This window comes from Micromys minutus (assembly GCF_963924665.1).
Source record: "Micromys minutus genome assembly, chromosome: 10".
Taxonomy (NCBI): domain Eukaryota; kingdom Metazoa; phylum Chordata; class Mammalia; order Rodentia; family Muridae; genus Micromys; species Micromys minutus.
The window spans coordinates 50,318,740-50,327,688 of record NC_137979.1 but is presented as its reverse complement, the minus strand read 5'-3'; positions in this window follow the sequence as shown (position 1 = coordinate 50,327,688).

The following is an 8,949-nucleotide window of genomic DNA, read 5'->3' as shown; positions in this document are numbered from 1 at the left end:
TTGGTTTTTCTTTTAAACCCTAATAAAATTACCCCCAAACTTCAAAACCAAATTAACTAACTAAGTTAAAAATAAGCCAAGTATGGTGCACAGTCCTATAATCCTAGGACTTTGAGAGACAGAGGCAAGGAGGGGCACATGTCACGCAGGTCAAGCTGGGTACATGGCAAGACCCTGTTTCAAAAGACTAAGGAAGTATAGAGATCCCAGCAATGGGGATGCAGAGAAAGTCTCGGAAAATAGCACAGAGACAATGGAAGCAGACACTCAGCATCAAGCTTCTGCATGCATGCACACACACGCATGTGCACACACACAGTTGAGAGTAGGAATACTGGTTTCCAGGTACTAGGGAGAAAAGCAATGAGGTTGAGCCATGAGTGTAAAATTATAGTAGATACAAGGGAGAAGTTTTGGAGTGCAGTTTCACAGAAGGGTAAGGGGAATAATGTAATAACAACAACAACAACAAACCTAGAGAAAGAAAAAAGACCTGGTATATTTTCAGCATTAAGCAATATTTCAGGAGCTATATGGAACTTAATTTAAGCACAAATGCATGTGTGTATAGAAACATCCAAGGGAACCCCGAGAATGTGTTTAATTTTTATGATTTTTTGTGCATTAGCTTACAAAAAAAATTTAATTCAGATTTATTTAAAAATTCTTAAATCTTTGACCTCCGTATTTCAGATGTAGCAAATGAAACACATGAATTTCTTGCTTCTTGCAGAAACCCTACTAAAATGAGACTCAGGCAAGGGATAAAAAGAAGGGGGGAGGGGATCTGTCCACAGGAAAAAAGGAGCGAGTTGGGGGAAATCCAGCAGAAGATCAAAGCTGTCAACAATTTTTTGAAGCTGGGAAGCAGGGGGCATCATGGGCACCGAGGCATCAGAAGACCATGTGCCCACACGGGATGCTAAGTGAGGATGGAGCCAAGACAAGCTGTGGAATCTTGGCATGGCCTAAAAATCTCAGGTACCGGGCACTACAGAGACAGGAAGGAGCTGTACAAAGGAAAACCTGGGTGATGGGCTGACGTTGGTATAAGGAACTACCAGGGCACAGTAATGCACATCTGTAATCTTAGCACTTGGGAGGTGGGGACGGGAAGATCAGGTGTCCATTGCCATTTGGCTACATAAAGAGTTCAAGGTCATTCGAGGTGTGGGAGACACTGTGTTAAACAGAAGAAGCTGGACACCTCACATTTCCAGCTGCATTCAGTTAAAATCCTTTGTCCAGCCATGTTGGAATACACACTAAATTACTGCAAACATTGGTCACCATGCTGTGTTATAGGACATCAGAATCTTTTCTCCTCACCTATGTCCTACCCTATAGCCCCCAGGGACATAAAATAACCCTGGATAAGACTCGCTGCTGTGGACACTGGGGATTCCCCCAAAGAAATGGCCAGGACCTCTGGCTCTGCGAATGAAACTCATCCGTGACAGACGACAGCCGTGCAGAATCCACTAGATTTCAGTGTGTTTCTCTACATTACTCTTGGTGCTGCAGAGCACAGCCAAGAGCCTGAGGAGCATCTCCAACACAAAAGACAGATGTCAGCACAATACGATGACCAGCACAGAGAGGAACTTGGACCGAAAATGCCACAAGATTGGTTAGTAATAGCCGCTACAAGCACACAGACCTATGTCCAATATCCAGAATGCATTTAAAAAGAAATTGAGCTTTATTTTTTTAATGTTGTTTATGATTCAGTGTCAGAAAGGCAGAGGAGCTGTCACTGGGCAGCTGGTTAGCCTTATTTAGTCGTGCTCCAGTGACAGACCTTGTCTCAAAATAAATGCAGATGCTGTTTAATATATGTTAGGTTAGCAAACTGTCGCATGGTGTTTGAGCTCACTGAGAAGCTGCCTCTAAAAGCAGGATTGCCCCGCCCCCTTTTAGATGTAAGAATGTTGGTCTAACGGTGTCCTCCATGGCCCCTTATATGGACATAGACTGGCCCCCTAACTCTGTGTGAGGATGGAATCAAACAGCAACAGCCCAAGAGGGAAGTCACAGGGTCTGACAATCAGCTAGAAGGAGAACCATTCTTAGTAGAGGTGCTATTCCCCATGGTATAAAAGTGCCCAACTCTGGGAAGTTCATCCATGGAGAGAAAGCTCTCAACCAGGAACTCCAGATGACTGCCTCGACTTCCCCAGTCGGTTTCTGCTAGATGTCACGAGCTCCCAATTTGATGCTGTCGTTTCTATCTTTTACTTGGAAGTGTCACCCAAGGAGACACTAACCTGCCCAGGACTGTCTCTATCAGAAGCTCCAGATGACTAACTTAGAGGGACTTCTGTTGACTTCTGCTGGATGCTCTGAGTACCCAAATGGTGTTTTTCTATCTATCTATCTATCCATCCCTACATCCATTCATCTGCTACTTGCCATTTATTCTTTTACTTCAGCCTGCTGCGTACTTTATAAACTCACTTGTTCAAAACTAAAAATCTAAAAATAAGGCCTTCATAGAGCTCTCCAGACTTTGCAGAACATGGTGCCTAAAGAACAATACCTAAGGTTGTCAAGATTGTCCTCTGGCCTCTAAACACACACACACACACACACACACACACACACAGAGAGAGAGAGAGAGAGAGAGAGAGAGAGAGAGAGAGAGAGAGAGAGAGAGTGTCTTACTGTTGGAGAAAAAAGGTAATCTTACGAGAGCAAGTCATTGATTACACAGTGTGAATGTGTGTGTGTGTGTGTGTGTGTGTGTGTGTATGTGTGTAATGCCCATGCACAAGCAAGCACACATGGCACACATGCATGTCTCTATCGTGTTCTCTTCCGGCCTCTTCACCACTCTCTCCTCAGCACCACCATCATCTCTGACACTGCCCCCCCCTTCATCCCCCACACCCCTCCCATTGCCCATCTCCCCTGCTGTCTCTCCCTAACCGGCCACACACAAGGCAGGGCTTTTCATTCCTTCATTTGTGAGATCATTTTCTGTTCTCCATGTTAAGAGCAAAAACAAGCGGAACACTTTGTTTCTGCATGGCAAAATCAAATTAAAATGCTTTTGTGCTTTTCCCTCTGTGGCCTCTGAGATGCCTCCCTGGATTTCTGCCTGGTAAGCCCCGTGTCCCTCCTCCTCCAATGGGGATAATTTAAGATATGTAGGTTTTCTCAAATTGGAATAATAGACTTGGCTAGTTGGAGCTCAAACTCACCATTGAAAGACCAATCCAAGCTGGTCTTTTCTACTTATTAGAGGGGGGGAGCATTCGATCTTTGGAATTCATCAATCCGGTCATTGTTCTAGAAAACCCTCTATCCAGATGGTAGTCCATAAAAGCCATTACCCTTCCTAGAATGTCTGGGACTCTATGTCAAGCTTCTAAAAGAAGGAGGTACTATCAAAACATAAGCAGCGGTAGATGGCAGCCACATCTGTCATCCCACGGAGAAACCTGCCAGCTGTTTGTTTGCTTCAAGATCACACTCTCCATGGGGTGGGAGGACAAACACTTATACAAGTAACAACCCCTCTCTGGCTTTCCCACTCCATCATCTGTCCTCCATTTTCTTGAGGCTAACTCAGGCCGCCTGAACATCACTATGTAAACCAGGCCGGCACCAAGCTTAGAGCGATTATCCTGCCTCTGCCTCCTGAGTGCTGGGACTCGGGCATGTTCTGCCATCTTAGTTTGAACAATGACCTTTTAGTGTGACAGCAGCGGTGGGAAACACATGACAGGTGGCATCAGAGCCACTCATAGGAGGCAGAGCTGCTCTGTCCCAGGGCACCGAAAAAGAGAGGCAGCTGGGGCACTGGCGGATGAAGGCAGCTGGAGGGGGGAAGGGCAGGCTCTGCAGAGGAACAACATGCACAAGGGCACTGGGGTTCCTTCGTGATTCTCGGGGATGTGACATGATTGGGGGTTTATCCAACTCTGCCATAGAGCTTCCCAATCCCCTATGACACCTGTCACCTGGAGTGTTTGGCCCGTGAGAGTGATGGCTCTGTCCTTAGCTCCCTAAATAAGGAGCTTTGGGATGTGACAACTCTACTGGCAACCAGAAGCCCCAAGCTTGGCTCTGTTGCCCAAGCTGCTCCCCTCTTGGGAGAGAGAATCTCAGCTGTCCCTTGTCTCTTGTTGTGTGATGGCTATCCCAAGTCTCTAGGGTCTCTCTCCACACTGCTCCCCCTGAGGTGGTGGGAACGGCAGGGCTTGCAAGATGCTCAGTATATCTATCTATCTATCTATCTATCTATCTATCTATCTATCTATCTATCTACCTACCTACCTACCTACCTATTCATCCATCTGTCTGTCATCTATTCATCCATCTATCTACCATCTTTCTATCTATCACTTATTTATCTATCATCTATCTATATATCTATTGTCTATCTTCTATCATCTATCTCCATTATCTATCATTTATATATCTAGAGTACGTGTGCACACTCACCTACTACAGTATGCATGTTGAGGTCAAAGGAGAGCTTGAAGAAGTCAGTTCTTTGCTTCGGCTGTGTGGGTTCCAATCTAATCCTCAGTGCCTTGAACAAGGTCCCTACCTTCATGAGCCATCACACCAGCCCAGGACCCCCTTTTTTAGCATGGGCACACCTCCTTCTTAGACTGTCCAGCATTAGCATGGTTGAGAAACGAAGTAAAAACTAAAGGGTTTCCCACTGTAGCCTCCCAGTAGCTAAGAGGTTCCCAGGGATTGAAGAGGCTGCAGTTCCCACCAGCAAAATGTGGGTCAAACAGCTCAGTTTGGGGGGACAGTGGGCCTTTTAACAGAAGGTCTAACAAGCAGGAGTGGAGCTTGGGCAGGAGATTCAGGCAGGACCTTCAGCTCCATTCACCAGAGGGGGCAGAAAGAAGATATAGGAAAAATTTTGGTTCCAGGTAACTGGCCCTAGGAGAAGCCAATTGTGACAGCTGAGAACCTTATAGGAGGGACACACACCCAGGACATATCGTTCAGAAAGTCAATGCTGGTGTTGCCTAGATAGCTAAAAACTATATGAATGTAGTTGGAGCAGCCTCGGGGTTACTTCTACCACCGCTCACTAGGACACAGCGCCACCTACAGGAAAGCCCTTGCATCAACACTGTGTCCATTCAGGCCAACTGGAAGGTTCTGTGACAGGCAGCTTTTATGTGATCGCAGACAGCAGAGATGTTAGAATCCATCATCTGGGCTCAGCCCTTCCCAGCAGCACCCTGTCTGTAATTTGGACAGGTACTGTTAAACCCATTTGACAGATGGAAAAGACTGGTTCCTGAAAGCTAGAAGCAGCCGGACAGCCAGTAGCAGAACCAGGCAGGGTTGCAGCTGGGGCCCTTTGCTAAAAGTCCCCATGCTCTGCTGCCTCTCTCCGCACAGGAAACAAGAAAGGAGATGTGTGTGGTAAGTGGGAAATGGAGCAAAAGTCTGACGGTTGGGGGGTCTCAAGAGCCAGAGTTTGTGACTTGCTTCGGTCGCTGGTTCACATGAGAAGCTCCACCCACTCCAGCCAGGGAGAACAACTGTCCCCAGACAGAACAGCTCATAGAAAATCGAGCTACTTAGAAAGGACTGTTGTGGGGTGCATGGATTTAAAAAAAAATCCCCAAAGTTGGCAGGATAATTGAGGATATTTTTTTTTTCTCCCTTCCAGAGCTTGTCTCAGCAACAAGCCCTTGTCAGCCAGAACTCAGAGGCCAAGGTTGTCTTCCCTAATGTGAAGGAGATGTGCAAGCTGTCTAAATTCACCAGTTTTCCTGAAATATGAAACCTCTAATTTCTTGAGCTGTGTTCTGTTACTTGGCCTTCCAGAGTCACAAGTTCATATTTAAGTGCTGTCAAAAAACAAACAAACAAAGAACAAAAAAGCTAGCGGCCCAATTGGGTCAACATTGATGGCTAGTGTTCAATTAGCCACTTGTGAAGTGACCACCCTGAGGTGGATCATTGTGAATATGTCTCTGGAACACCTTTGTCCACTGTCCTAGCTTGCTTTTCTGTTGCTGTGACAAACGCCAAGACCAAAAGCAGAAGGAGGGAATTATTTCAGCTTACTCTTCCAGTCCATCACTGATGGAAGCTAGAATAGAAACATAAGCAGGAACTCAAGGCAGAATCCAGAGAGGAAGTCTGTTGGCTTGCTCAATGGCTCATGCTGAATTAGCTTTCTTTTATTTACATTTTTAAATATTTACTTTTACTTTATTATGTGCATCTCTGTGTGTGTGAATATATGCCATGTGTGAGCTAATACTTGAGACCAGAAGAGGGTATCAGATTCCCTACAGATGGGGTTGCAGGCACTGTAATATGTAAGTTGTAAAACAGATGCTAGGAACTGAACTTCTGAAAGAGCCATCTCTACAACTCTCAGCTCCCTGTCTTACCCAGCCTAGGGATAGTGCTGCCCACAGTGGGCTAGGCTCTCTAACATCATTCATCAGTGAAGACTAGACATGGCTAAAAAGCCAGTCTGATTAGCACAATTTTCCAGTTGAGACTCCCTGTTTCCAAGTGACCCTTGGTTGTGTCCAGCTGACAATAAAAACTAACCAGTACACCCACCCATTTACACATCTCAGAAGAAGTTTGTTCTGGGGACAGAATCTTGTTGCTATGGTCCCCAAATGCATAGCAATTTTGTCCTGATGGAAGTCTAACTGGAAGGTGAACTTGCCTTTATGCATGGAGCTTTCAGAAGTGACTTGACTAACCCCAGCAACTTCACTGTTTGATTATCTATCTTGCCACTTTGTTCCACTAACTGGAAACCTTTCATATTTATGCTCTCCAATTAGCCAGCAGCATTTAGTAATTGCCTACTGAATACACATCACTAGCATGTTTGTTAAGTGGTGCAAAGAAAATTTATTCTTTGGGATGCTGGTCTCCTTGTGGTCTTCAGACTAGATAATACATATTGGACAGTCACTCTGTACAAAGCACATGTCTGGGATCAACACATCTGAGAATAGATGCCCAGTGGAGGATTTCTACAGTTGGTTAAAAATGAAAAAGAAAACAACTTATATTGTTCCAGGGTCTTCTCTACCTCACTCAGCCAAGAGAACAAAGAGTACTTTGGTTTTGAAGCACGGGGAGCTTTAGCACAATATGTGACAGTCTGCATTTCTGATTATTTTAAGAAAGGGCTGGTAGAGACCGGAGAGAGTGTTTACTATGATGGCCCTTCTTCTGCTGAAAGACCCACCAAAGAGGAAAACAATTGCCTTTAAGTCCCTCTCTGAGGGTTCTTCAAACTCATAGCTCAGGAAGAGACTAAGGGATGCCACCACACCTGAGCACATTATCTCAGGCTATTTATTGTTCATATCCAGGCTCCCCTCACACTTTCAAAGAAAAGGCCTGGGGGGTGTGGCTTAGCAGTTAAGTAGTTGCTGGCAAGAGTGAGGACTTGAGTTTGGATCCTCAGCAACCACACAAAATCTGGGCACAATCATGAGAGACGGGGGTTCCCTGGGGCTTGCTAACCAGCCAGCCTTGCCCAATCCATGAGCATCAGACTTAGAGAAAGATGTTGCTTCAAAAACTAAAGGGAGAGAAACTGAGGAAGACACTCAGTGTTGACCTCTGGCCTATATTTGCACATGCACACATACACAAGCAGATGTAAACACATGTACAACAAAAACATATAGGCAATGTTCTATCCTTTGGCCCATCCGTTTGCCCCAAAAGTCATTTATCATCCAAATGTTCTACACACTCTACCTGCCTCTGTCCTCTGAAGGAGGTGTACAGAAGTGAAGTCTTACCAAAGTTAGGGGATAACCCTCCTGTCATTCCCCTTCCATGTTAGACCCATGTACACCTGATAAAGCTGCCTATCCAGTTCACCTATGTGTCACCTATTCCAGCAAACCTTCCAAGGGCCAGGTCCCTTTCATTCCTTCAGCTTCACTATTAACTTACCAGATGTTTGCGGAACATTCCCCCGCCTGCCCCCAGGTTGGCCCCAGGACTTTGCAAAAGCACAGAATCTATTTTGTTTAATTCTTCTCTCGTATATTATATCCTGAACTCAGTTTCCTATCCCTCCTCCCCTGAGCCTCTCCTCCTCCTGACATCCACTCCTCCTCCATTTCTCTTCAAAAAAAAAAAAAAAAAAAAAAAAAAAAAAAAAAAAAAGCAGGTGTCCCATGGATATCAACCAAACATATCAAGTTGCAGTAAGACTAGGCACCCACCCTTCATGTTGAGGCTGAATGAGACAACCCAGTAAGAGGGAAAGGGTCCCCAAAGCAGGCAGAAGCATCAGAAACAGCCCTCCACACACTCTCCTCCCTGCTCTCACTATTAAGAATCCCACAGCAAGACTAAGGTCCACAACTATAACACACACAGAGGGTCTACCTAGGTCAGGCCCATGCAGGCTCCAGACTGTTGGTTCAGCCGCTGTGAGCCCCAGTGAGCCTTGGGTTAGTTGATTCTGTAGGTTTTCTTTCGTGTCCCTGACTCCTCTGGTTCCTGAAATCCTTCCTCCCCATCTTCCACAGAATTCCCAGAGCTCCATCTGTTAGGCTGTGGATCTCACTGGAGAGCACAGGCGCTTACCTCAGATCTGACAGCACAGTGGAGGGACTAGATCCATTTTTAATGCAAATGACAGAGCAGAACAGAGGCAGCATCCATCCCGCATGAGGACATTTGGCTCCTGGGAGGCTGTCAGAGTCTCCCCAGTAGAAGGGAGGTAGAAGGGAAACATCCATCTTGGGCAATCTCACCTGCCTGTTGCCAGTCTCCATCCATAGCAACAGAGAAAAGGGAAGAGAGCCGCGCTGGACCCAACCTTGTGGCACTTTGATGACAAAGAAACTGTATCTGGAATGGCTCTCTTTTCTCCATTTCTGGACCCTTCCCCTGAGGTTTTCAGATGCTAACCTTCTGGCTTCCCCCGCTCCAATGCTTAGCCCTTAGTAATTCCAAGTCAAG